The 25,847-nt window shown below is 30.8% G+C and overlaps 1 long non-coding RNA gene across 1 annotated transcript; it reads left to right on the forward strand.

Annotated features, from left to right (window-relative positions):
* Positions 1–3,182: 3,182 nt before the first annotated feature.
* LOC110666078 (uncharacterized) lies at positions 3,183–8,007 on the forward strand. Its single transcript, XR_002497097.2, has 2 exons — positions 3,183–5,701; positions 7,559–8,007. It is a non-coding gene; the product is annotated as an uncharacterized LOC110666078 (long non-coding RNA).
* Positions 8,008–25,847: the final 17,840 nt, after the last annotated feature.

Consider the following 25,847-nt stretch of genomic DNA (forward strand, 5'->3'; position numbering starts at 1 on the left):
ACTATAAGCTTTAATCATCATGATTTGACTATCACAATATAAAGAAATAGATGGCACAGGTTGTAGCCACAACTTAATATCTGATAACAAGTTTTTCAGCCATTCTACTTCTTTACCAACATTCGCCAAAGTTATAAATTCGGATTCTACCGTAGAATGAGTTATACAAGTTTGTTTCTTTGATAACCCAAGAAACAAAACCTCCACCTAAAGTGGACACCCAACCAAAGGTTGACTTATTATCCTTAGTACTACATATCCAATTGGCATTTATAACACTTTAGGATCTCCAACCATATTTGTTTCACTAGTCAACCATATAATCACATGTTTATAACATGAACTGCATAAATAATTCACAGTCTAGATTTGTACCTTATTTGCAGAAATAAATTGCTCCATAACTTGTTTAAAATGAGAGTATCCAACAATAAAGAACAAGTCTAAACTTGCACACACACACAAATGCATACTCATTTGTTCTTTTGTCACTTCTTACAAATGACTTGTAAGGCTCTTATTTTTACTACTCAAAATGTACCAACCTTTTGGCCAATTAGTTCATCTCTTCATGCATGTAACTATTTAGAAGAATTGCATCTTTTCATTTAGTTACATCTTTTGGCTAAGGGACATAACTCTTTGCATGGATACAATTCTTTATATGGTTTTAGCACAATTGAAAACTTATCACAGAATAATCTATAGTTTATAATTCCTTTTTTAAATATCCAAAAACCCTTGAAATTTCTTTTCAATATTCCACACTAGGATTATTAGTATATCTTGACAATTTATACATTGCAAAAGCAATATCAGGAGTAGTGCAATGCATAACATACATTAAACTACCAATAGCACTAGCACACTCAATTTGAATAATTATTCTACCAAAATTTCCAGTCAATTTGTAATAAATATCATATGGAGTATTTGTTTTCCTCAATATAATGAAATTGACAAAGAGTAAAACCCCCACTATGTTACAGCTAGGTAGTTTAGGCAGATCCCTCAAGGATAATAACCGAAATATAAATCTAGACAGTAATTTTTAAAATTCTCCCAAGAATAAATTAAAGAATAATAATATTGATTGTAGGTAAAAATGAAGAGAAGAGACAAAAAAGAAAAGTTAATAGATTTTTGTTCCAAACTGCTATTTATAAAGCATTTGCATCTCTTCAAACATATACAATAGTTTACTTTGTATCTATTAGAATAATTATATCTGTTCACTTACACCTTTTAGAATAGACACAACAGTTCACTTCGTATCTCTTATAACAATTACATCTATTCTCTTGCACTTTTTACAATAGATACAATCGTTCACTTTGTATCTCTTAGAATAATTACATCTGTTCATTTATACCTTTTACAACAGATACAACTGTTCACTTTGTATCTCTTAGTATAATTACATTTGTTCACTTATACCTATTAGAACATATACAACAGTTCACTTATACCTCTTAGAATAGATACAACCATTCACTTATACCTTTTAGAACAGATACAACCATTCACTTTGTATCTCTTAGAACAATTATATTTGTTCACTTATACCTTTTATAATAGATACAATCGTTCACTTATACCTCTTAGAATAGATACAACCATTCACTTATAACTCTTAGAATAGATACAACCATGCACTTTATATTTCTTAGAATAATTATATTTGTTCATTTACACCTTTTAAAACAGATATAATTATCGGTAATAAATAGTTCATTTTGATATCTTTTAATGAACAGACATATCTCTTTTGAAATGAGACAAATTTTCCTATCACTAATATTTTTAATAATATCCCCACCTAGTTAGTGATAGACACAATCAATGTGAATAAGGACATGTGTAAGTGTTTTTGAATCTGTTTAAAAGAAAAGTTGTATGTAGCATACAGTAATTTCTTCCTATAATCATTCAAACTAGAAGTATGATGTGTTATTATTCTTCCTAATTGTAGTGATTTAGGAACTAGCACTTTCAAATACTTAAATTTTGAAATAAAGATATGCAACTCATTGACTTATCCATAACATGCATATTATCAAGTATTTAGAATTCAAAATACTTCATAATGAGAAATTTATCCATACCTTTTTTTTTTTTTATTGTATTCGAATTCTAACGAATTCCAGATTTCCTTTGGAGGCTTGACAGAAGTAAATAAATCTTATAGCCTATCTGATGATTTATTGAGAATATGACCTCTGCATGGCAATTCATCTTCTTTTCTTGATCTGCTTTCACCTTTTTTAGTGAATATAAGTTGTTCCTTAAAATGATCAAGTTTCACGAACTCTTGATTTATCACGGAAACAGCCTTAGACTCTGTTGCGATTAATACCTTAAAATTGTTGAGGCAGTGGGTGTAGAATAGGCTTTGAGGCGTGATGGATCACTATCTTTAAGGTATTAATTGCCCCCACTAGATTGCTGCAAGGTTATGGCAATATACCTCCAGGATACAACAAAGTCTGAAATCTGCAGACAGCAACTCCTGAAGATTTCCCTTAAGAACTCTTTATATGAACTGAATTTAGAGAGATTAGAAGAAAAGAAGAAGAAGTAAAAGTAGTATATCTGGATTGAAAAAACTCATCCATATTTATAAAGAATGAAAAGTCATGGCACCTTTACTAGATAGACACATCTGTCTATTTTCAATAGATACAACTGTTTATGTAATAGACATGTCTGTTTATTAAAAGATACCTATACAAATAGTTGTGACTATTTGTATAGACATATCTATTTATTAACAGACACCTATACAAATAGTTATAACTTTTTATATAGAATAGACATGCCTATTTGTTAACAGACACCTATACAAACAGTTGTGACTGTTTGTATAGAATTAATATGTCTGTCTATTAACAAGTAGACACATCTACTTGTTAATAAACACATATATTCGTAATTTATTTATGAAAATTATAATATGATAATTATTTTATTTCACACATATAATTATCAAGTGCAATAATAGAATAATATATATTGAATTATATATATATATATATAATTCTATACATATTTCACTCTTGTCATTTCTTCACTTTTTTATATTTTAATAATATAGAAATTCTTTGTCTCTGCACTATCTAACATACAAGCTATTTATAATATGATTTGATTTCTTTATTTCAGTCACCGCCAAGCCGTTAATCTCCACCATCCGAAGTTATTCCTTCTTTCAGCCTAACCCAAATATTGCTCCATATCATCGCCTCCCTCTCGATTCTCCTTGCCGGCCCAAGCACCTCCTAAACCCTTAACTGCCCCCTGCCTCGTCTGTTTTCCATTCCCTTCCATTATTGTTGTCGTAACCCACACGTGCCCTTCTTTGTTGATATCGCAAAACACCCAACCATATGCTATCATTTTCATAAACACGACCCTTGACTAATCTCTCAAGAATCTCAAACTTGTAAGCATAAAAAGGTCTAATTATTTGGAAGCATTGGAACTCTCTGCATTAAACACCCAACTACTTCATCAAACTTTTTTTTGGTGAATTCCTTATCACTTCCAATTCGTGCTTTTTTTTTTTTCTAAGTTCGTTCTGATTTTCGCTGCCCTATTGACTTTTTTACTCAAATGTCTTCCTGGGTTTTTATGATTTTCCTTTACCAAGCTATTAAAATTTATCTGTTGATCAACTGAAATTAGACTCTCTCTCTCGTTCTCTCTCTCTTTCTCTGTGTAATGGTGCTTGGTTTAGGTAATTGAATCATAATTATATGGCCCCACTGCTTAATATCTGCAAATTTTAATATGGGTTCATATATAAAATTGATTAAAGTTGGCTAGCTTTCTATTCTTTGCATCTGGTTATGTTCTTAATTCTATTGATTAAGCTTTGTCTGTCCAAATTCCTATCTGGGTATTGCTTAATTTCCTTAAATATCACAGGTCATAAGCTGGATTTGCTTTATAACGGAGATGTGCCTTTCTTTTGAATGTTGCTGAATTGTGTATGCATTTTTTGATTAATTGAGGCTTTGAGTCGTAGAGTGAGATTCGGCTTTTTAATTTGAAGTATGCTAGTTTAGATGATTTGTTTATTTTCTTTCTTGTATAGTTATAATTAAGTTTGGCTGAATTAAATGGAAGAACTTGCTTTGATTTTCTGTTGATAGAATTGAAAGAGCTACCTACTTGACAATTTAGGATTATACAATAAACCGAACCGAAACTCAACTCGGTTCGGTTCAATCCCCTTAAATCATGATTTTTGTCCCAGTGTTCATTTCTGTAAACTCTAAATTAACATGCATGCCAAATGTAAACACTATATATATATATATATTTGTTTAAAGAGTAAACACTAGAACTTTTATGCAACAGCGGGGTCAAAGTGATTAATTACAATCAGCTCTGTAATTAATTACAACTACCACATGAACAACAAATTCAATAAACTTTAAATGAATAATAACAGCTACCAAGTCAAATTACTATAGCTTTCTTTTCCATTAACTCTATTATTAATGGTCAACCTTTTAAATTTTGAAAATTTTTTACATGCTTCAAAGAACAAAAATTGCAGATTGAGAAGTGAGAGTAATTACGGATAGTTAATGTGTCAGTTTGTAATAGGTAGGAAATTTACACCCCCTCTCTTCCCCCCCCCCCCCCCCCCTTTTATTTCCTTACATATTCTTTCTTCTAACAGTATATTGAAGTTGATATTGTAGAGACATTGACTTCCCTTGTGTGTGCAATTGTGTTTTTTGTTCAATGATTAACACCTTTGAGGTTAATTTTCGTATAGAAGAGTTGAAGCAGGGCAGGACCTGTGATATTTGAAGAGAAAAAAGAGGGCATTGTTTAACTACTTAAACTCTTGTAAGCGCAAGAATAATTAATTTTCCTTTTCACTTGACCGAGTAATTTCGGGCCTTGCGAGAAACCATTTAAATGTCTTTCTCCAAGTGAATGCCAGTGGAGAAGCATGTGAGTAAACTAATTAATCTTTACCTACTCGTGATAATTTTGTTGGTAGTTTTAGTTTAGATGCCTATGGTGTCAATAGCATTTGAATTGCTCAAATTATTGTATTCTCTGTTTGACACTTTGATCAATTTACCCCCAAAATACATCATTCAGAAGTCTACAAAAATGGTCTTCTTAATTCAAACCTGAGCAGGTTATGTTACAACTACCAAAACAACAGGTTAACTGTTTTTGTCATTTTATTGTTGGATTAATCAATGAAACTTAAACTCTCTTTATCAGAGAATGGCATGTAACAACCCCATTGTTTATCATCTATCTATCTTTCTTATATTTATTTAAAACTTATATCAAGCTATTTGGAATCTGGATTATTGGCGTGTGCAAAATACCTTTACTTTTTAAATAATTGTCTTAACTATGAGCATAGCCATTTGATGTTCTAAGAAGAATGCTATGAGCACATATATTATATAAGTTTTTGCCAAGTGTTAATTTTTTATTGCTTAATTGCATTGACTTCCTACCTGCGCAAGATAAACCTATGGCAGTGTATCAACACTAGAATTGTAACATCTGCAGCTAATAGATTATTTTCTTTCTATCTCTTGATGTTTGTTGGTGCTCAGTATAAGAGGAAACCAAAGCAAACTTTATTGTTACAAGGCAAAAAAAAAAAAAAGTCAACACAAGCAACTTCGTGACTGAAGAACCTGGGCAACACTATTGGGTAAGTTTTTCTCATCCATTTTTAGGGTTGCACAGTTATTTCATTCACTCCATTCCTAATCTTCTAACATTTTTCCTTTCAGAATTGATTTTAATACAGTGAATAAAAAAAAATTCATGATTTAATTAAGCTATCTAAAATGTTTTCATAATTGAAACAATCTATTATTAAAAGTATACTTGCCAAAATCAGATCATAATATTTAAGCTTTGAGACTTGTTGCACAATTTGTCTGCTTTTTGAACCCACTCAGTTTATTTTTCAGTTATTTTATGCTTGAAGAAGTATGCTATTATCAAATAAAATACGTTATATATGAATTCTCTATGGGTACATTAAAAAAGTCGGCGAACTCAACACTATACTTACATTGATTACTGAATTTCCAATTTTGTTTACCTTTTTATTTTCATTAATTTGACATTGTTCAATATTAAGTATCATGTATTCCTCATATTATTTTAAGAATTTCATATTTATAAACACAAATAACAAACAACATAAATGATATTAATGTCATCTAAAGCCTTAAGAAACACATGCATGCCTGGATGTAGACAAAAGCAAATTAAAGAGCACTTATATTGTTTTAATCTGCCAGAAAATATAGCATTTTACCTTTGGAAATAGTCTTGATCCATTGAATAGAAAAAGCATGATTTAATTAAGACATGAACAATAGCAATAATTATTAATACTAAGGAATTTAGCTTTTCAAATAGTATTTCTAATGGAATTTTTGTACTACTTCTTCAATTTTTCTTTTTCCTCTACCTTTCCTATCTTATAAACTATAGAATCAACTGAAAGAGCTTTGATGGGGGGTTATCTTCCAATAAATAGTGAACCTTTGAATATTATTTCTTTTGATCTGCTAAAGGGGTCACTAAAACCCTGGTTTCTAGATTTCAAATCCTGCATCTGTTTTTTTGTTTTTTGATTTGGGTAACTAACACTGCTTGGTATTTTTAAGTTCTTTCACATTCTAATTCATTATCCAAAGAATTATGGGCATCAAATATCAAATTCTCCCTTGAATTATATCAAGGATCTCAATATTATAATAACATCCCCCCATCTTCAAAATTAAAGGAACTTGTCGTAGTGCATTCCATGCCTATTTCCACCTTCATCTCCATAAGGTAACACAATATTCACAGTAAACATTCCATCTTCAGTTTGATTCATAGGATAAGCAACATCTGATAGATTTAATTTAGCTAATACTTTTTTTAGGATGTACTCAAATGACAATTTTACATGAACCAATTGAAAATGAAATTATTAAATTAAGTTTCGTGTATGCCTGTTAAAGTTTATTTCATTTTTGTAAACATTAAAAAAAAAAAAAAGAAAAGTTAGCAACCTTATTAGCTGCAAAGTAACAGAAATCAAAGTTTTGAAGAAGTCCTTAATACACTCACAAAAAAAGTAATTGAAAGAAAAAAAGATTCTGACAGACCTTTTGAGTTGAAAGTTGAAACACCTGTGAAGGGAAACCTGTATTGTCACAATCAAGTGCAAGAAGAATTTAAAAAAGAAACCATAAAGGGAAAGCAAGACAACAAAAAAAATTTAGATGATGAACGCATAAATTTAAAGCAATGCAAAGAAATTAGAGTAAAGATGATCATATATTACACGGAAGTGAAGCAAGAATTGTTGTGAAAGCAACTGGGGCAGAAAACGATGTTCATAGGGACTAAAGGCAATTTAAAAATAAATTTGAACCATACCTTATTAATGGCACATCAGTAATGAATCATAAACGCTATCTCATCCTGTAATATTCCTTCTACTGTCATTTCTGATAGGACAATGAAATGACTACTTTCTGGTTTCTTTTCAATTGAGCAGGGCTTTCTAGTCAGTATTTGACTTGGTGAAGAGTTCAATTGCTTGTGTTCTACATATTAATCCATATAATAAAAGAGATGCGTAGGAGCATTGAATATAGTATGTCAAGGCTTGTCAAGGCTCTGGAGTCTGGAAGATATCACAGAAAATCTTTGAAATATAAGCACGGAAAATCATGTGACAAAATAGTGTAAATTTCTATAAATGTAAAGGGTATTCTTGTCAAGATACTGGGTTTTTCATATGTCAGCACATGCAAGGGCAACGTAGAGAAAGAACTGTGAATTGGGCAATTTCTTAAAATACTGTGTGCACTGAGCACTGGAAAAAAACAGTATCAAGTACCAACCAATTTTAGTGTGTGTATATATATACACTTTTATGCACATTGATTTACTGTTATATAAATTCATGATTTAAAATATTTTTTACATAAATTTTATTATTTATTAATATGATTGTGTTTTATTTATTAAAAAAATTATAAAAAATAAAATTAATAAATTATATTATTTTAATTAATTAAATATTATAGCATAAAATAAAATTTTAATATGCATTACTTTAGTGATTAAAATATTATAAATAAAATATCATATATATAATATAGAAATGTGAATATTTTGATTTTAAAATTTATTATTTAATAAAATTATTTTCAAATAATTTAAAATTTTTTAATAAAGTTATTATAATCTATTTAAAATAAAATTATGTAATAAAAAATATGTATTTTATTGTATAATTTCATTTTATTACAATAAGAATTTTAGAATTAATATTTTTTATGATAAAGTTTTTATTTTTGTAAATAATAAAAATATTGAAGGGTATTTTTGAAAATCGAGATGTTTTCCTCTCCTCACTTTCTAATTTTTTTCAACTTTATCCTATTATAATTATTTTTTTTTGTAATTTTGGTAATTTTAGATTAATTTTAAATATTTATTTTTTTTAGTAAGCAGTAAAAAATAAAATAAATTGATTTTAAAATTATGATTGAAAGAGAAATTAATAATTAAAATTATATTATGTTAATTGATTTAAGTTAATTTTGATTGTAGGTTAAATTTTTTTTTAAATATGCTAAAATTATTAAAAAAAATTACTTACAAAAACTTGAAAAAAAATATTTTTAATATTAAAATTTTAAATTATATATTATCATTTACTATTAATAAAATTGTTAATGAGTTAGGACTTTTATCTATATAAGTATTTTTTAAAATAAGATTTATAATAAAATTAAGATTTTGATACGTTTATTATTATTTATTGTAAATTAAAAAATTATAAAATAATTGAATCAGTTCGTAAATTTTTTCATTTATATTTTCATATTTATTAATTAATTATTGGAAAAGAATACAACATTACAAGTAAAAAGTTAGATTAATAATTGAATAAATTTTTATTATTTATTAATTTGTATATATATATATATAATGTAAATTAGAAAATAAAAAAACTTAGAAGTATTTGAAAAAAAAATATGGTAAATATATTAATGAAAAGTTAAATTATATAGTTTAAAAATACATTGTTATAATTATATATCATATATTAATTTTATTCTTTAATATAACTTTAAATACCCATATATTTATATAATTAAATAAAGTTAAAAGATAAAAAAAAATCAAAGCCTTTTATATCAATTATCAAATTCAATAAAAACTTTTAATTATATCAATCTAATCATAAACCTTTCAAATGTTTTAATTTTTAATAATAAATTTAATTAAAAATAATTAACTTATCAATTGATAAAAATAATTTAAATTTTTTCATTTATTATTATTTTTAGCTAGTTCTTTTAGTTTTATTAATATATTCCATAACCTTATTTTTTTATTAATTTTAATAAATTTCATGCTGATAAAAAATAACAAATAAATAAATAATATATCTAATATTATTATTTGAAATTTTTAATAATTTAAAATAAAATAATAGAAAAAATGTGAATTAAAAGTATAAATAAAAAAAAGAGAGAAAAAAAATTAAAAATTTCAAATAATAATATATCTAATATTATTATTTGAAATTTTTAATTTTTTTCTCTCTTTCTTTTTATTTATACTTTTAATTCACATTTTTTCTATTATTTTATTTTAAATTTAAGAAAAAAAATTAAATAGTTAAAATAAAATATAAACAAATAATAAAACTAAAATAAATGTAGCTATGATTTTTAAAATAATAGATAAATTAATTAAAATATTATTTTTTTTATAAATATGATAATAATTGCTAAAATTGATATAAAAATAAAAAGATTGACTAATATTAATAATGTATACAAATATTTGAATTAGGCTAATTGCCAAAATTGGAATTAATATCAAAATTTGATATTAAATTGATAAAATTAAAAGTTTAACTAAAATTGAAATTTATAGAGTTTTTTTTTTATTTTTTTACTCATTTAATCATTAAATAATAATATAAAAATTATATAAATAAATAAAAATTTAAAATGAATAAGCATTTAAATTTGATATTATGATTTTTTATTATATTTTCATGTAAAATTAAAATTTACTTTTTTAAACAATTAATTATCTAAATATAGTCTAAATAATTTTTATGAATAGTATTTTTTAAATTTTTAGTATGTTTATAAATTATAATATTTTATTGATGTAAAGAATAAAATTAATTTAAAAATAGGGCTAATTAATAAATAAAATTGTAAACACTTTCTTAATTTTATTTAAAATTTTAATGCTTATTAAAATTATAAAATTAGTGTTAGTTTTATTTTATTTACCTAAATTACCGAAAATTAAAAATTAGAGCTTTCAACAATTTTTTTTTAATTTATTATATTGAACAATAATTTAAGAATATAAAATTATTTACTTTTATTCTTAATAAAAATAAAATAAATAAATTTGTTTACACTTAAAAACAAATTTTAAGTTTGATTAAAGTTATACTTTTATCAATATAAATAATTAAAAAAAGATTATAAATTTATAATCAATAATATAGTTCATCTACTTGAATTTGATTAAAAATTTAAATTTTTAATTTTAATTTGTAGTAAACGCTAAATTTTTATTTAATCAAATATTTAATTTTTTAATAATAATTTTGTAATTATATTAATTATATAGTTAAATTTTTAAAAAAATAATTTTATAATAATGTGAAGGATATTTTTATTTCTCTAATTATTCCCCTCCTTTCCAGTTTTATATATATATTAGAATAAATTAAATAATTTTTAATAAATTAATAATACTTATAGGATTATAATTATAAAATTACTATATTAAAAATTATAATATATTTTTTAGTATAAACAGAAATTATTATTAAATTAATGTTAAAATTTTAATTTATATTAATTATTATAATATTAAAAAATAAAATTATTAAGTATTTATTGGCAAATATTTCATAAAAGTTATTATTGATAGGAGAGTATGTTGTAGAATTAGCATCATAAAGGTTTTAGTGAAAAATTTTTTGTTGTTAAAAGATTAACAACGATAATGTTTGGAAGGTACTTGACATATCTTTTTGTCGCTAAATATTATTAATGACGAATTTATATAATTAGCTAGACGTTATTTTTTTTAATATATATTTGTGACGAATTATTTATCTTTCATTATAAGTATATTTTTTATATTATTGTAAGTAATAGATAGATTAATAGTATTTTTTATTTCTTATTTATTAATTTCTTATTTTAGTTAATTACTTTTTATAAAATTTTATATTTAATTAAAGTTAAATATAAATATGATTAAAAATTTTAAATTTATATAAACTCTAAAATTAAGAATTTTAAATTTATAAACTTTAAAATTAATTTAAATAATTATAATATAATTGTAATTAATTTTAAAAATAAAGAGCAATCTGGACAAAACTAATGTTTTCCTTTATATATATATATATATATATATATATACACACACACACACACTGTAACACCCCTATATACATAGCCTTGCGCAAATCACTGTTCCAGTGACCGGTGTCGATTCGGACAATTAAGAAGATTAGAATCATATTTAAGTCACCTAAAAAAGCCCTAAACAAAAATTAATAGTGATTACCCGAAGGTTAAATATAGATAAGAAAAATAGAATATAAAAAATTAAATGAGCCGAGGGTCACAGCGATGGGTGACCGCACCGGGAAGTGACTGCGAGATCGGTCAAAACCCTAATTTCGTACAGAGCATTGTGATACCGTAGGCCTAAGAAAAATTGCGAAGCTAGGAAAAATGTGAAAATCACAAAAAAAGGTGCAGAACCAGATCAAATAATTAGGTCAGGGTTTCGAAAAAAACACTGAATTATTGGCAAACCGGATTAGACCGGCGAGGGTAAATTGGTCAATTCACTCATAGAGGTGACTCATGGCCTAACTGTCCAATAAAATCGAAGAAATGAAAATTTTGAAATGTAGAATTAAATTAAAGAACTATGAAAAAATAAGGAAAAAAGAAAAAGCAAAAAAGAATTGAATTATGACATCACTTAAGTGAGGTAAGCATGATGCACTAAATCTCAATATCCTAATAATTAAAAGACAAAAATAAAAAGAAAAAAAAATCATTTCTTCTTCCTCGTATCATCTCTCTCTCATTTCTCTTTCCCAAACTCCATTGAAGCTCCACTTTGAGCTTGAGAAACCCTAAATCCAATCACTAAATCCATGAATTCCTCCATTAAATTTTCTCTTTGGACCTTGCTAAACAACTTAGGAGCAAAAAAAAGAAGAAAGGAATTGAAGATTTAAGAAGAGGAAATTTTGTCTAAACAAGGTTAGTAATAAGTCTTTAAATTCTTCTTTTTATTTATGCTTAGATAAGTGAATCAAGTGAGAAATTATTGAAAAATAAAACAAAATACCATGTTAGGGAAAGTCATGAAATTTTCGGCAAAAATGGGGTTAATTAGGGTTGCATGATTTTGATGAATTTAAAAGTGTAATTAAGTTGAATAAAGTGTGTAGAGAATGTTTATATACCTTAATTGCATAAATTAAAACACTTAGAAAAATTAGGGTTCTTGACCCTTAGGGTTTTGGAGAGAAAATTTGAGAATTTAGTAAATTGATGTACTTTGACCTAAGTGAGGTTTAAAATAGTTAATTGGAGTCAATTGGCATATGTTTGAATGTTTGGAATTGGATTGGAAATGGAATGTGATGCTGTCCCTGTAACACCCTCCTCAGAGCAACTCAGACATTCTCATGCTCTGGTGACTGTGTTGGTCCCATACTAGAACGATCGGAAAAATATTTAAACTAAAGTGAGGGACCATAATTAACTCAAATATTAATAAGAAAAATTTAGTAAAAATTTTAGAAATAAAATACAACTAAGTCAAATGAGCCGGTGCCCAAGCGATGGGTAACCCAGAGGAAAGTTGCGGTTCTCGCAACTAGGAGCCCTAGACCCGGGAAAAAATTCATAAAATAATTTTTGGGACTTCAGAGAAGGGTCATTGAGGTTCCTATGGTATTACAATGCCAAGAAAATATTTAGAAAAAATTTTCAATCGGTACAGACAATTTTGACCCGTTAAGCCAAACGGAGGGCATTTTGGTCATTTCGCCTTCAGAGATGATTTTTGGCCGACTTGTCCAGTTAAGTAAATAATTATTATGATCTAAAATATGAATAAATATTGCTAAAAATTAAATTAAAAATAAATAGAAAAGAAAGAAAAAGAAAATGACTTAAATCCTTAATTATGACATCACTATGATGTCATTTAAATGCCCTCCACTAATCAACATTCAACAACACAACAAAAATTCTTTAAAAAGGGAAAAATGACAAATTAAGAAACCAATTTCTGGTTTCTTCTTCCTCTTCAAGCCGTGACCCTCTCTTCCATCTCCCTCCATTAAAATTTCTTTCATCACTTCCATTTTCCCATGAATTTTCACTACAAAACCCTAGACATCTTTCATTAAAACTTGTCTATACCTCTTGGGGAAGTGTTTGGCAGCCTAGAAAAGGAAAGAAAGTGAAGTTTAAGCTTGAGAAAATTCTGCCCTACAAGAGGTTAGTGCCTATTTATACATAAATCTCTCTTATTCCATGTTAGAGACTTAAAATGAGTAAGGATTTGTGAATTAAATGAATAAAATTTAGGTGTATGTACACCATGAATTTCGGCAGCCCTAAGGAAGGGATAAGATTGATTGTTTTTGATGGACTTAGAGTGGACTAGAGATCATGATTAAAGAATATATATATGTGGATGAGGAATTAGTGAGGTAATTAAGGTATCTTGTGTAAATTCAAAATGGGAATTAGGGTTTTGGGGGTGAAACTTGGACTTTGCTCATGAAATGGTGAGTGAACATTCTAATGGTCAATTAGTGACCATTTGAGGTAATTTGACCATAATTTGAAGTGAATTAGGGTATTACAAAATGAATTGGTATGCTGCCTAGTGAGGGCAGCAGGTGAGGCTGTGAGTCCAGCCTGTTTGGACTGCCATAACTCTGGCTGTGTAGGTTCAATTGGTGTTTGGCCAATTGGACATGAAACTAGACACATAATGGCACAATTTTGGTGAAGAAACCATGCCCAAAAGACCAAAGCAAGTGGACCAAAAACTGGCCCCAATCCGGATGTCCTGCAACCAGATTCTGCAGAATGACCAAATGAACAGTAATTGTTCATTTGGCCATAACTCATTGTAGAATGGCCCAATTGACCTGAAATTTTTACAGCAACAAGTTAAGATATAGACAAACAACTTTCATGGAGAAACCTACCCCAAATTATGACCAGAACCTATCCAACAAGGCAGTTGCAGTCACTGTTCATTGCACTGTAGATATGGTAAGTTCTGCAATTTTTCAATCCGGCCAGCTGTGGTTTTTGGACCATAACTGGAGCTAAAAAACTCCAAATGGAGTGATTCAAAAAAAGAAATTCAACTAGACAAAATAAGGAATAACTTTCATGTTTATCATTTTCTCAAATTCTCACTGCAACAGCAACTAATGGAACAGTAAATTTTAGGTATGAAAACTGAAAAATTCTGCTCCCTTAGTTTAAGCTTAGAAATGGTATTGGTGATTAATGCCAACAAGTTTTGAATGCAAAATGTGGTATGTTGGGAGTGTCAAAACCAATGTACATATTTTCTATGCAAAAGTCAACATTTTTGTTGACTAATGAAGTGAATAGTAACATCAAAACTTGAAATTCAAAAATTGAAGAATTCTAAAGTATCAAATGCCCTAGTATACCTAACAAGATTGGTTTGGATAGTTTGGTATGCCAATAGGGTTCAGTTAGCAGTACTACACATGGCATTATGCCATTCGTGATTTTATGGCTTTTAGCCATTTTGACATTGTGTTGAGATTTGGCCTCGTGCCTCATATTATTTACAGCTTGTTAGCTGTTCTGTTGCACACCGGGAGATACATATGTGACCGATGGTGTGACGGCCCGAGGTACTTGATACCCAGTGCCAGTTTACTAGTTTATCCATCCAATGCTCAAGATAGGTTACTTGGGCAACCAAAAGAATGAAAGTGGATAAAATTAACAAAATAAATGATTATAACGAGTACAAAACAAGTAAAACATCGATACATTCAATGCATATTTATTTCTGTTATGTCTTTTTATTTTATTATTGGCACCACTAAGCATTATTGCTTAGCGCGTTGCTTTCGCCACGCGTAGGTTCCGAGAGATACCGATCGAGAGCTCAGTAGACCGCAGATCGGGTGAGACCATCCTGTGACTCGCATAGTGTCCGTGTCACCTCACCATCTTCAGTGCATTGGTAGGACACTAGGTTTCATTTTGGTATTTTGTAACTAATTTTTATTTTATCAAATGTAATTGAACTTATGTAATGTATTTTGATGTCCATGTAAATAATGAAAATTGTGGTTATGAATGTAAAATTTGAGTGTTTATTTATTGCTTGTATATGAGTATCATGAGAAATGAATGTTTGAGCTATGGAAAGGTTGTTGAAAATCATATTAAGACTTTGTTGATAAAATGGAGTTGGGATTGTTTGGAAATGATTTTGAAAGTGTTTTTCACAGGTTCCGAAGAACTGTTTTCTCCATTTTTAGCCGGTACTCTGCCGAATTTTCTATAAAATTTTCGGAATCTCAAATAAATTATAATGTCAATAAATGAGTTAAAGGAATTATATTTTACAAGTTATATTCAAAACTATGATAAAAAAAAATTAAGAAATAAAAATAGAGTGTTTCGGTACACCGTGTGACATAACTTACTCGGATATACTGTAGACGGGTAAGGGGTGTCACAGTCCCAAATTGGGCAATTTGACCTCAGTCCACTTCAAGGACCAAAACTGTAATTCTGCCATCCCAATTGGTGTGAGGCCAATTGGATATGAAAGTAGACACATAATGCCACAATTTTTTTGTAGAAACCATACCCAGAAAATGACATTAAGATAGTAAACAATTAGGTCAAACCCGGAATTGGCACACTGCCACTGTACAAAAATAACCAAATGAATAGTATTTGTTCATTTGACCATAACTTGATCTAGGAAGGTTGTCCAAATGACCTGATTTTTATGGCATTGGAAAGATATGACATAATACTAAAACTTTCATGAAGAACACAAACCCAAATTCTGCCCATAACTAAGTTAAATTGTCAACCAAAATTGGTTGCTCAAAACTGCCAGAACCAAATTTGATATCCAAAATCTGGGTTTGAACCAATTCGGCCAGTCTTAGAAAAATAGGCATAACTTGAGCTATAAAGCTCCAAATGGAGTGATTCAAAAAGTGAATTAAAGCTAAGATAATAAGGAACAACTTTGATGAAGGACACTTTGCCAAATTCCCATAGTAACTAGACCAATGGAACAGTAGAATATAGTGAACCAAAACTGAATTTTTGGATTTGCACCTAGGGAAATTAGAAATTGAATTGGCAATTAATGCCAACAAAATTGACATCCAAAATGTAGTATATGAGTGTAATTAGAATTAATAAACCTATTTAGTAGGAAAAGTCAACATTTTAACTTGAATAGTGTAATAAATAGTAACCCAAAATGTAAAATTCAAGGATACCATTTTAAACAAATTTAAGGCTACAATTATGTAGGCATGAAATAAATTAATGGATTAATTATGAGATATGGTACTGAAACACTGTAAATTATTTATTTCGATTAAAAAAGAGACTGGAAAGGGATATTCGAGGAAAAATTGAAAATTGGAGTAAACTAGTCAACAAAGAGGTTTGTGCACAACTAGTTTTTAATTAATTTTGTTTTGAATATTTCATATGATTAAATGATGTTATTTTCCTTATGTATTATGTTTATCAAGTATTGGATTTATTTAAATGATTATTAAAATTGTTATAGTATACATGAATTTCGCTTTGTGAAATGGTATTTCAATAATTATTGAGCATTATTGTTGATTGAATAAATTAGTTTTGAAAAAATTGTGATAGAATATATTTTGAATTATGATGACCATAAAAACTATTGGATATTGGAATTGGCATTGAATTGTGTTGTGTTATGATTTATGCTCACAAAAAGGATAAAGAGATTCATGATATTGTTTTATATCTCACTATAGATGCTTGATTAGGTTATTACCCGTCTCTCTCATTTGTTGAGGAGACAATGGAGTTAGCTTTGTTTTGATTACCATAGTACGTGCACATGCTTAGATTCTCCTCTTTTTAGGGGTTAGATCTAAGTTTTTCATTGACGCTTTCGGAAATTGCATTATTGTCTTGTGTAATGTGCACGAAGATTCAACCTTCCCGACCATAGGGAGTTAGAATCCCGATTTTACATCCCCGACCATAGGGAGTTTGAATCGCCCTGAAGATGGCCCTTACGGATTAGTCTTGCATAGTTAGTGAGATAAAAAATAGTTTTTAAATAGTAAGGAATTGTGATTTTAAATGAGATTGGAGCATACTTAATTTTATTGAAATTAATATTTATTTTCATAAATTGATGGAATTACTTTAAATGTCCAGTTATGATTTGATAAATTGAATTTATTAATCAAGGTCGCTTAAACAAATTATTTTAAAAATCTCTTGTAGTATATTTAATGGGTTACTGGTAGGTGAAGTACGGTAATTCATTAGGTATACTACGGAAACATGTTATGCCTTACGAGGAGTAGGGTGTGACATGTTTAGTGGTATCAGAGCAAGTTTTAATGTAAATTTTGAATTGTGAATTTGAAATGTTTTTCGGTAAATACAATTGCTCAAATGTTTGATACATATAGTACATTTACATCATAAATATAAACTAACGGGGAGAAATCTCCTTGTATTGGTTGTACAGAAAATAGAAAATCCTGTGAAAAGATATGGAAGAGAAGGATGGGACAATAGAACAGTCTGTGACAGCGAAAGTACAAGGTGAGGCCCTAACTTCTCAGAATGTCGAAGACCTGGCTGTACCAGTTCCACTAGTACAAATTACCGCACAAATGGCCCAGCAACTGGCCACCTTCTTTCAACAAATGGCTAATAGTCTGTCAGCCCAAGCCCAAGTATAAACCCAACCGCCACAAGGGCAGTATGAAATAGAGAAGAGTGAAAGACCTATGGGTCAGAGTTCGAGTAGTGGTTTAAGGAAGAGAAAAGAATTTGAGGCCCCCGAGCTCAGGGATATGACAGAGGCGAATCATCATAACAGAAGCCACCAAGGTCTAGTCGTCGAACAATCAGAAGTTCCTATCCTCCTCGTATCTGCGACTCTTGTGGCAAACTACATGGGGGCATTTATCGTAAGACCACTGGAGCCTGCTACAATTGTGGAAAGCTTGGACATTTTGCTAGAGATTGTACCAAAGCACATCATTCTGCTCTCTGGAGTTCACAAACAGTCGGTCAGAGTCGAGATAGAAATAGAGTTGGTACTCCTCACAACCATAACACAGCAAATTGACCCGAATATAATAGCGCACTAGTTAGAGCATATGCTATGCGCTAAGGAGAAAGAACAGAAACTTCGGATGTAGCTTCTGGTAAGTTTTTAATTTTTAGAGGAAATAATTAGTTATTATTTGATCCCAGCACTACTTATTTGTATGTTAGTATTAGAATTATATGTTCTATTACTGTTCCTTTATATGGGAATAAATTTTGATGCATTAGTGAATAGTTCTTTAGGATAAAAACTATGATAATAAGTGAAATTAGTTTTGGAAGAGTTAGTCAGCGAAAAGTATTTGCTAGCATACAATAATTTGTAAAGCTAATTAGTGAGCCTACTTAATATAAGGCACGAGGACCTAAAAGTAAGTTACAGTAATATAATTACTCTAGATGAGGGCAAAGATGTTACTGCTAGTAATTGCCAATGGATATGGTAATCAGAATAAGTTTTGGATATTAGTAAATTCGAAAAGAATAAAATGTAGGAAAGTTTGATATATTGGAATATAGCGTAGTAACTATACAATGTTCTTAATATTTGTACTGTAAGCTGCAGATTACAGTATTGACTTTAGATTATTGTGTAGAGCTACGTACTACCCAATAGTATACCAAAATGAGAATAGTTGCCACGACATCTGTTTTGGTACAATAATGCCAGACAGAATTTTATTATTGGAAATGAGTCTGAAAATCCTACTTAGGGGTTTAAAACTCTAAAATTAGAATATTGAGAGGTTATAGTTATAAGATAGCTAGAGTCATTGACTTAGTTATCTAATTCAAACTATGATACGTCAGGAATTGCTATAAGACTAAAGATTTCTGTATAGTCATAAATTAATGATAACATTGATAGTGCAAGGTCATCCGGTCTCGGATATGGGATTTACAATTATTTTGGTATTATTATAGATTTTTCACCTAAAGTTTAGTGAAAAACTGTATTATAGTAATATAACAGCAAGGCACAAAGAAAAATTTTATTCCCCTGAATGGGGCAGGAAGCTATGGATAATCATCATAACTTATAAAATGATGTTCTAATTAAGACAAGGATAAGCTAAGAATAATTGGCCAGGTATTTCTTAGAAAGAGCACAATTCTATTGTGTGGACCATAATGAATAGATTATGATTGGTACAGGACAAGAGAAAAAGGACAGTTTTGTATACTCCCTTCTTAGGGTATTAAAGGATAGGTTATAGTTTAGTACAAGAGGAAGTAATGATTGTAAATCAGTGAAAAATAAGCTATAAAATATCGATAGATAAAAGAAAGGTGTAAATGAAAATTGGAATAATTGGCTCAAATGTAACAAAGAAATGTTACAAATATTAGTAAAAGTATTGACTAGAATGGTCAGAGGACCAAATCAAAGTAATATTGAAGTATAGCGGATTTATTAGGGATGATAAGAGGTGCTAAATTATGACTCGACAGTCAAGTTAAGGAAGAAGATAAGATTGAGAAATAAAATAATTAAAGTTAAGTTGTGGAATGGAAAAAGAAACAAATAGAACAGTAAGAAATGAGTTAAACAAAAGCAAACAAGATGGTGTAAAATGGCACATAGGCCTAGATTCGAAATAAAGTTGGCAAGATAACAATTATGAATCTATGACCAATGATTAGATAAGTAATTCTAATACGGCCACAATGGTCATTCAACAAGGAAACATGAATCAAAATAGTAAATAGAACAATAGTAAGAGAAGATTAGTATTATACACACAAATTAAACGTTGTATTAAATTGTTAGAAGTCTTACATAGACTCAAGGAAAAGAAGATTATAAGAGAGAAAAAGACAAAAAAACTAAGTTCTCACTTTATAGGATTATATGAAGTCCTAGAAAGAGTAGATCCATTAGCACACAAATTTGCTTACCTCTAAAAGTAAAATGAATTCAAATTTAACTAATGATAGAGGCTCTTAAGGAACTTGGCACATGAGGTGAGCAATCGATAAGTAAATATTATTGGTTAAAGTGCTATAGGTCATTATTTAGACTATAAAGCTGCATAGAAATGTGAGAAAGACATGAGAAAACAACATATATGGATGATTAAGGATTGACAGTGGGAAAAATTTCAAGGTTGAAATTTCTTTTAAGAGGGGGGGGGGGGGGGGGGAGAATTTTAAAACCCCAAAATGCATAGTTTTGTGCAAATCACTGTTCCAGTGACCGGTGTCGGTCCAGACAATTAAGAGGATTAGAATCATATTTAAGTCTCATAGAATAGCCCTTGAACAAAAATTAATAGTGATTACCTGAAGGTTAAATATAGATAAAAAAAAATAGAACATAAAAAGTTAAATGAGCCAGGGGTCACAGCGATGGGTGACCACACCGGGAAGTGACTGCGAGATCGGTCAAAATCCTAATTTCGTGTAGGGCATTGTGACACCGCAAGCTTAAGAAAAATTGTGAAGCTAGAGGAAATGTGAAAATCACAGAAAAAGATGCAGAACCAGATCAAATAATTAGGTTAGAGTTTCGGAAGAAACACTAAATTATTGGCAAACTGGATCAGACCGACGAGAGGCAAATTGGTCAATTTACTCATAGAGGTGACTCATGGCCTAACTGTCCAATAAAATCGAAGAAATGAAAATTTTGAAATGTAGAATTAAATTAAAGAACTATGAAAAAATAAAGGAAAAAGAAAAAGAAAAAAGAATTGAATTATGACATCACTTAAGTGAGGTAAGCATGATGCACTTAAGTGAGTTAGCTTTGTTTTGATTACCATGATATGTGCACATGCTTAGATTCTCCACTTTTTAGAGGTTAGATCTAAGTTTTTCATTGGCGCTTTCGGAAGTTGCATTATTGAGGTGTGTAATGTGCACGATGATTCGACCTCCCTGACCACAGGGAGTTAGAATCCTGATTTGACCTCCCCGACCATAGAGAGTTAGAATCACCCTGAAGATGGCCCTTATGGATTAGTCTTGCATAGTTAGTGAGATAAAGAATAATTTTTAAATAGTAAAAATTGTGATTTTAAATGAGAATGGAGCATACTTAATTTTATTGAAATTAATATATATTTCCATAAATTGAAGGAATTACTTTAAATGTCCAGTTATGATTTGATAAATTAAATTTATTGATCAAGGTCGCTTAAACAAATGATTTATATTATTGGCAACAAATATTTTAATATTTTAGAATTTTGACGAATTTCAAGATTTCTAAATTATTTGCTATAATTTTGTCAATGTATATTGTATTACATTTTAAATTATAGTTATGCACCACTGAGTTCACCACTCAGCGATAGCTTTATATGCTGTCGCAGGTGAAAGTAAAGATAGAGCAGCCGAGTAGGATTTTCTGTAGCTGCGCCTTGAAGACACATTCGGATTAGCTCCGGGTATATCATAGGTATACCCTTGTATATAGATTTTGATGTATGTATGTAATTATATATATGTGATTTATTTGAGCAGTTGTACAAGAACTTTTGTAATATTATTTTAGGTATGTAATTAAAATGCAAATTATTGTAATATTCAAATTTATTTCTAAGTTTTGTAATGAATGTAATATCCAAATTTCTTCCTGAGTTTTGAAATCCATGTATGGTTTTCTCGATGCCAAGTATGGCTTGAAAAATTGGATTGAGTTAATTTGTCACGACCCAACCTATGGGCCGGACCGGCATTAAGACCTGGGCCAGCCTAAAGTCCCTGAGGCCCGTAGTAAGCCTAACTATTCCTTAACCCAACTCTAAGGCCCATTTGGGCCCAATTTCAAGAATTCAACCGGACAGAGTCCGGCCATAAAATGGACCTTTCAACGGGGAGTTTTTGACTCACCCGACCTGTAAACACAATATATATCAATTGGGGAGCTCAGCTCACCCTCCACATACTCATAACAACATAAAATAAATGGGAGCTCAGCTCCCTCATCCAGCCCAACACATATGCATAAAATAATAAGTTTACAGGTCCACATTGATAATTTATATTATAGACCCAATTCAAATAAATATTTCTAACACATGCAGAAATTCTAGAAGTTTATAGAATTATACAAACATGAATAGATGACGTGCGAGGGAGAAAAGCAGGTTAACCTCAAAAATATCCTCCGGTGGCCTGGAAAAATATTGAACAAGAGTGAGCGTTCGACTCAGAGAGTAAAATATCAATTTTAACCATAATCTCTATAACTATCTAAAACTAATGCACCCTGTAGAGTGGAATGCAACATCAGCAATATTTTCACATCATAACAGCAAAAAGGTAATTTGGAGCACTCACACACCCAGTAATATCAATCACAATATATGGGAGCTGATCCCCTATACAGCTCTCTTAAATCCAACCTGTGCCAGCAGAGAACTCAAGCCAGACTTTCGCTTAATAAACCAAATCGGGATCCCAGCGAAGAACTCAAGCCGTGTCTACCCCGAAGGACCGGGTCCCAGCGAAGATCTTAAGCCGTGTCTACCCATCCTATCCATAGTCAACACCACATCACACGCACGCCAACGCACGCACACTGCTCCAAATTACCACAATAACATCCATGGCACTTTAACAGTTATGAACGCAACATAAAATGTGCCTAGAGTTTAACTACATAGATACATACATATAAGTGATGCATGGGCATGCCTAAACATATAATAATATCGAAATTACAATTAAAATTAATATTTTACTCACAGACTTGACAGCGGTCACTATGGCGGCTAGGCGGAGGAAGAAGGCTGTCCCGGCTCACCTGAAAATTTTATTACAATCATTTAATAAATTTGACTCAATACAAGCTAAGAAAAAATCAAATACGTCCTAAGTCGTGCCGAAAATCCGGCAGAATCTCCCCTATACCTAGGACCTACCCAACCTGCAAAAGGGCTCAAAACGCACTTCTATATTCACAAATCATACACTCACAACTCAATCACATCACACAGCCCCTCCTGGGCCCATCCAAATAGTCCTCAATCACAATATGTAAATTTACAGTTTAGTCCTTATAATTGATCATTTTTGCAAAAACTGCCCAAATAAGCTCTAAAAATTCTAAAACTTTGCCCCGCTATCCTTAGCAATATTATTAGGCTATTGCAAAAAGAATTATAATTTTCTGAGCTACCAAGAATATTTTATGAATTTTTAATCCCATTTAAGCACTAGAAAATTACGATAAAGTAAGGTTCGGGTTTACCTATGCCGATTTCGACTTCGGGGACACACTCGGGACATCTGACAATGGTGGGGTAGCCAAAACCTCGATCCAATTCGGAGACTTTTAAGGTAGCCGATCTGTTTGGTCGAAAATTCACAGACCCGGACAACTGTCGAATTTTCGTTAATTGAAGATACCTACACGAAGCCCACAACACGGGGATTAGCACATAAATTTTACGAAATTTTCTAAGCTCATTTAATGCTCGAAAAAAACACTGTAAAGTTCTGTGGGACCCACCGAAAAACGGTGTCGAAAAATTTTGAAATTTATATTGCCGCGAAGCTCTCGACGAGTGAAGCGCTCTGGTACTCTCAGTTTTCTTGTGGAGTTCACGGTTTGCGAGAAATCTAGCCCAAAATTCAAAATTGGCTAAAACTTCTTGGACAAAAATTGGACAAACCGCTCGATGGATTTTGGTGTTCTTAGTGTCTATGAAAAGCTCTCGAGGTGTAGATGGGTTTAGACACAAGACCCGGACCAAATGGTGGCCAAATCGATTGAATTTCGGTCGGGAAGACGAAGCGGCGCGCTTGCGCATCGCGTCGCTTCGCGGCGACGCTACGACGCCCAGCGCGCCGAGCCGGGAGGTCGGGAGGTGCGCCGCTACCGGGTGGCGAGGAGGCGACCGTCACCGGTGGGATGAGAGGAGAGAGAAAATGGGTGAGAGAGAGAGGAAGGTCGGGACGCGCGTGGGGAGAAGAAAAAGGAAGAAGAAAGGCCTGTCCGATTCGATCGGTCCGATTCGATCCGGTTCGATTTGGCTAGTTCGATTCAGAATATAAAATTTTGAATTTTTTACTCTGCCTTGGGACTGAAAACGAGGTCCAAAAATTCTAAAAAAATTCCAGAAAACTCTAAAAAATTCGTAGACTCCAAATATATTTTTTGTTTTGCCACGTGGTCTTTAAATTAATTTTTAAAAATCATCAAAGTTTATATTTTCAGAAAATCGAACCCGATTTCTAAAATCCAAAAAATTTCAAATAATTTCCTAAAATTTAAATAAAATAAAATATCAATATTTACCCAAAAATAATAAATTTAAAAATTAGGGGTATTACATTCTTCCCCCCTTACAAAAAATTCGTCCTCGAATTTTACACAAGGCAGAATAAAGTACAGGATTACACATTGAACAGATAAGGGTACTTGCTACGCATGTCCCATTCTGACTCTCAGGTGCACTCTTCCACTGACTGGCTCCTCTACAAAACCTTAACCATAGGGATCTGTTTTGATCTTAGCTGCCTCACTTGGTAGTCCACTATGGCTACAGGTTGCTCCTCAAACGTCAAGTTTTCTTTCAGCTCTATTACATCCGGTTGTAGCACATGGGAAGGATCAGGAATGTATTTCCTGAGCATGGAGATGTGAAACACAGGATGGACATGAGAAAGGTTGGGTGGTAGCTCCAACCGGTAGGCAACTGCTCCAACTCTATCAGTAACCTCAAAAGGTCCAATATATCAAGGTGCCAACTTGCCCTTCTTTCCAAATCTCATAACTCCCTTCATTGGAGAAACCTTCAGGAATACATAGTCGCCTACTGCAAACTCCACATCCCTCCGTATGGGGTCTGCATAACTCTTTTGCCTACTGAAAGCTGTTTTCAATCGTTCCCTGATTAAATGAACTATCTCTAAAGTGTACTGCACTAGGTCTACATCATGCACCTTTGCTTCTCCCATTTCCGTCCAACATAGAGGTGACCTACACTTTCTTCCATATAGCGCCTCATAGGGTGCCATCCCTATGCTGGAATGGTAACTGTTGTTGTAGGCAAACTCCACCAAAGCTAGCTGGTCATCCCATTGACCTCTAAAATCTAAAACACTCATGCGAAGCATGTCTTCTAGTGTTTGGATTGTCCTTTCGGATTGTCCGTCTTTCTGAGGGTGGAAAGCACTACTAAAGTTCAACTGTGTGCCAAGTGCCTCCTGCAACTTCCTCCAAAACCGAGAAGTGAACTGGGGCCCTCTGTCAGATATTATGGAAGCAGAAACTCCATGCAATCTGACTATTTCTCGAATGTAGAGCCGGGCGTACTGTGCCACAGAATATGTAGTCTTCACAAGCAAGAAATGAGCTTATTTAGTTAGGCAATCTACAATTACCCATATCGAATCATATCCTCACGTGGTATG

The sequence above is a fragment of the Hevea brasiliensis genome, chromosome 9, assembly GCF_030052815.1.
Source record: "Hevea brasiliensis isolate MT/VB/25A 57/8 chromosome 9, ASM3005281v1, whole genome shotgun sequence".
Lineage (NCBI taxonomy): Eukaryota > Viridiplantae > Streptophyta > Magnoliopsida > Malpighiales > Euphorbiaceae > Hevea > Hevea brasiliensis.